Raw genomic sequence first — 5165 nt, 5'->3', positions numbered from 1 at the left:
TTGCTCGGAGGAACCGAAGACCATAGGGAAACTTAAGGGGAGTTAGAATGGGAAATTTTTTTTCACATTTTCGGGTTTTTACCTCAATATAAAATTTGCAACTTTCCGAATAAAATGATGTATATATCACTTATAGACGAACATCGAAAGTATTTTATTTTATTTTTTGAAATATAATGTACACTGGTTCAAAAGTTAAAATCTTTACTTGCAATACTCCAAGATGTAATAAAATCGGTAATTTTCTGTATAGAAGGCTGTGGTTTGCTGTGTTATAAAGGTTCAATTACGTGTTTGTATTCGTAGCACAGTCAAAAACAACATAATATCATTTCATAATATAAACACGTGTTGTATGTCGAAGTGCTAACGTTTTTCGGAGGAAAAGTGACGAATAGATTGGTAAACCTCTCAAACAGTAAAGTATGACGCTGAAACGAAGTGTTTTTAAGAAGTGTGGGTTTCGTGGTAATAGATTTTTCGAATAAAGGGAAACGTTGTGTTCAACGTGTGGCATGTGAAGTTACAGACAACGAAATGCAGGCAAACTCGTCAGTATCTGGAGAAACACCGATTAGTGCTTCGAAGATTAAAATAAAACGTTGTGATAGACAGTTTTCAAAACGAAATTAATGTAAATAGTAGGTTATGTTATATTCTCATAGATTTACACATCCTAACAAGGGTGTTAGGTGAATGTCTGTGTTGTAAAATATGTGAAGGGCCAGTTAATGTATATGAAGATAGTGAGGAATCAAATGGACTAACCAGGAAACGCATCATTAATTGTGCCACTTGTAAATATACTCATTCATTTTGAAATTCTGATAAGTGTAAAGATAATTATTTTGAAGTAAATGTTAAGTGGTTTTATGGATTGAGAGCTATTGGCAAAGGACACACTGCAGCAGAAACAATGTGTGCCGTGATGAATATGCCGCGCCCACCTTGTAAAATCGACAAGTATACAGGATTTATTGGAGCTGCTGTGGAATCTGTTGCACGTGAGTCAATGAAGGGTGCTGCAAACGAAGCTGTTGAAATAAATGGTGGTATGAGTGACATACCAGTGGCTTTTGATGGCACTTGGCAGAATCACGGCTATAGTTCTAAGAATTCTGTTGCTACGGTGACCAGTGAGGATACTGGAAAGGTAACAGATTTCCAGATTTTAACCAAACATTGTTATAAGTGTAAATCAGGGAATGAAGAAGGGCATATCTGTGACAGAAATTGTGAAGGAACAAGTGGTGCTATGGAGGCCTCTGGAGCTAGTGAAATTTTTAGTCGATCTGTGAACGAAAGAGGAGTGTGTTACACTAAGTTGTTAGATGATGGAGACTCAAAACCATGTAACAGTGTAGTAGCCGCTCAGCCTTTCGATGAGAAGATTATGAGAAAACTGGAATGTGTTGGTCATGTCCAGAAGAGGATGGGCAACAGGTTGAGGAAGTTGAAACAAAGTTTGATGATAAAACCATAAGAGGCAGGCTGACAGGCAAAATGTTTGATGAACTACAGCAGTATTATGGGATGTCCATTAGAAATAATACTGAGGATTTGTTGAAATTGGACCAGGCAGTATTGGCTACCTTATTCCACAGACTGTCAACTGATGAGAACCCAGCATTCCTCCACTGTGTTCCTTGTCGACTGCCCGAGTGGCCGTGCGGTTCTAGGCGCTGCAGTCTGGAGTCAAGCCACCGCTACGGTCGTAGGTTCGAGTCCTGCCTCGGGCATGGATGTGTGTGATGTCCTTAGGTTAGTTAGGTTTAAGTAGTTCTAGGGGACTGATGACCTGAGAAGTTAAGTCCCATAGTGCTCAGAGCCATTTGAACCATTTTTCATCTGAGGAAAAAAGGATACGTCTGAACGAATCAGAAATTCATCAAATATAGGTGATTCAGCCCTCGGCAAAGGAAAGGCAACTGTCGACGAACCCAGAGCGAATGATACCATCCAGAAGAGACCAGCCTGTGAAGCAAAGTTTCAATGTGATGACATTCGTGACACCGATCAGTCGGACGAAAGCCCATGACGGTCGCCAGTCAGTGTCAAACGATGAATGACCATATACCACAAAGAAGCAGTCTCCATCGGTAATACAGGAAGACTAATGTGAAATGAGGCAGTTTTCCCGGATGTTGATGGGGAAGCTATTTCAGCAGAGGAGATGAATGATGGTTGACCCCGACGGGATGATAAATGTCCGGCAGCGAGGGGCGCCTTTGAAAGTATATCAGCACCTAAGAAACAGAAAATTATAAAATATTCGCTGAAATGTCGCAACTCTGGATTTATCCGTCCATCAACTGGAGGAGACAGTCTGACCGGCTGGAGACAGAAAAATAAGGGAGATGCACGAGGGTCACTCTAAAAGAAATGCGCACTATTTTTGTAAAAATACCATTTTCATTCCGCATGTTTTTTACAGTGTGTAGCTACAGCCTTCCCGCTTGTTTTCAAACTTGTTTCAACCTGTTCGCGTGAGTGGCGCCGTCACAGCATGTCTTCAAGATGGCTGCTACACTTGACTTTAGTCAGAAGCAACGTGCTCTCATAGAAATCCTGTGCTGTGAAAACGAGGCAGTGGGAAACATCTACCAGAGGTTGAAAAAGGTGTATGGAGATGCTGCTGTCGATCGCAGTACAGTTAGTCGGTGGGAAAGCAGATTACGTGACGAAAGTGGGCATGCAATATTGAGGATTGTCCTCGCAGCAGCAGGCCTCGTACTGCGCACACTCCAGACAATGTGCAGAGAGTTAACGAGTTGGTGACTGCTGACAGACGCATCACAGTGCACGAACTGTCGCGCTACGTTGCGATAGGGGAAGTGCTTGCAGAATACTGAAAGTGTTGGCGTTAAAAAAGGTTTGTGCCAGGTGGGTTCCCTGGATGTTGACAGTGGCTCACAAAGAAACAAGAAAAGCTGTATGCAGCTAACTTTTGGAACAGTACGAGAATGATGGGGATGAATTTCTTGGAAGAATTGTGACAGGTGATGAAACATGGCCCCATCATTTTTCACCAGAGACGAAGAGCCAGTCAATGGAGAGGCATCATGCAAATGCGCCCAAGAAAAAAAAATTCAAAACCACACCTTCTGCTGGAAAAGTTATGGCTACGGTGTTTTTCGATTCCGAAGGACTCTTGCTTGTGGACATCATGCCAAGTGTAACCACCATTAATTCTGATGTGTATGTGACGACACTGAAGAAACTTCAAGCTCGACTGAATCGTTTTCGACCACATCGGCAAAAGCAGGATGTTTTGCTGTTGCACGGCAATGCACGGCCGCATGTCAGTCAAAAAACCATGGAAGCGATCACAAAGCTCGGACAGACAACACTTGTATGCCCGCCTTACAGTCCTGACCTGGTTCCAAGTGACTATCTTCTCTTTGGGAAACTGAAAGACTCTCTTCGTGGAACAAGGTTTGAAGATGATGACTCCCTTGTGCACGCTGCCAAACAGTGGCTCCAACAGATTGGTGCAGAATTTTATTCTGCTGGTACATAGGCGCTGGTTCCGAGATGGCGTAAGGCAGTTGAGAGGGATGGAAATTATGTGGAGAAATGAAAATATTGTTCCTAAAGGGTGTATCTACACACTGTAAACTTTCAAACATGTGAAATAAAAGATGGATTTAAAAAAATAGTGTGCATTTCTTTTGGAGTGATCCTTGTAATTAAATACGGAGCCTGTGTCGTACAAACAAGATGGGAACCTTCACTTTCATATCGTGATAGCTTGCAGGGCGTGACCACCACTAGATTCGCAGTTCAGAACGTACGCCGTCGCCACAAGAATCGACCGGATAGTTGTTTGAGTCTTCGGACCACCATGGCGGGAAGCGGGAATACCTGTGCAACGTAATACACTATACTGAAAATACTGATGTCTGAGACCCGCACTTGGTGAAGGAGTCTAAGGGAAAAGTGTTCCTTTTCAATAACCGCTGAATGAGCACCTGTGGGAACCTCTCGCCAATTAAATGCCACCATTCGGCATTCTATTATAATCCCTAAAGTCTTGTGGCAATCGACCACCGTCGTTCAAGAAGTTACCGTTTGGTTGCAACGGCGAGAACGTACATTTGCGGCGATTAATTTGGGGCACCAGGGAGGAGCAAAATCTCCTTGAGCCTAGCCACAGAGGCATTAGCTTCCCGTCGTAAAACAATATGTTTTTAAGCGATATATTGTGTCCAGAATGAGATTTTCACTCTGCAGCGGAGTGTGCGCTGATATGAAACTTCCTGGCAGATTAAAACTGTGTGCCCGACCGAGACTCGAACTCGGGACCTTTGCCTTTCGCGGGCAATTGCTCTACCAACTGAGCTACCGAAGCACGACTCACGTCCGGTACTCACAGCTTTAATTCTGCCAGTATCCGTCTCCTACCTTGCTAGTTCTGCATGGTTCGCAGAAGAGCTTCTGTAAAGTTTGGAAGGTAGAAGACGGATACTGGCAGAATTAAAGCTGTGAGTACCAGACGTGAGTCGTGCTTCGGTAGCTCAGTTGGTAGAGCAATTGCCCGCGAAAGGCAAAGGTCCCGAGTTCGAGTCTCGGTCGGGCACACAGTTTTAATCTGCCAGGAAGTTTGATATATTGTGTGTCCATTTGAAACATGAATCGGAAAGTAGTCTTTTGCGATAACTAACCAGCACTGAAGCAGCTAACGAATATCGCCGCTGCGTGGCGTAGCAGTCACACGTGGCAGGCAGGTCGGATGACAGACGAGATGGGAAGGGGCCAGTCTGGTAAGAGAGGCGTGGCCAACAAGTGCTTACAGATTGTCAAGTGTCTGTCATTATCGACTGCGCTAGAGGCTGATAGAATGAACCCATATAGGAACAATACAGCCATACTGTAAGATTTCAGAAAGATTGTACAGTGATAAGATAGAGATTTGGAAACTGGATTATAAAACTACAACACATTTCTAGAGGCAGATGTGCACCCTGACTACGCACTGCAGATTAAAACTGAAGAAACTGCAGAAAGGTAGGAAATTGCGTGGGTGAGTCTGAATGAACTTAAAAAACTAACGATCGTTGAGAATTTTAAAGGTGGCATTAGGCAGTGTTTGAATGAAAAGGTGAAAATGAATAAAACAGATGATGAATGAGCAGATTCGAAGGATGAAATATTGAAGGTAGCAG

General features: G+C 43.4%; 2 non-coding genes across 2 annotated transcripts; one reads left to right on the top strand and one right to left on the bottom strand.

Annotated features, from left to right (window-relative positions):
• Window positions 1–4277: 4277 nt before the first annotated feature.
• Window positions 4278–4352, bottom strand: Trnas-cga (transfer RNA serine (anticodon CGA)). Its single transcript has one exon. It is a non-coding gene; the product is annotated as a tRNA-Ser (tRNA).
• Window positions 4353–4505: 153 nt separating this feature from the next.
• Trnas-cga (transfer RNA serine (anticodon CGA)) lies at window positions 4506–4580 on the top strand. The gene has a single exon. It is a non-coding gene; the product is annotated as a tRNA-Ser (tRNA).
• Window positions 4581–5165: the final 585 nt, after the last annotated feature.

This window comes from Schistocerca gregaria, chromosome 8 (assembly GCF_023897955.1).
Source record: "Schistocerca gregaria isolate iqSchGreg1 chromosome 8, iqSchGreg1.2, whole genome shotgun sequence".
In the NCBI taxonomy this organism is placed as follows: domain Eukaryota; kingdom Metazoa; phylum Arthropoda; class Insecta; order Orthoptera; family Acrididae; genus Schistocerca; species Schistocerca gregaria.
This window is presented reverse-complemented; position numbering and strand designations above follow the sequence as displayed.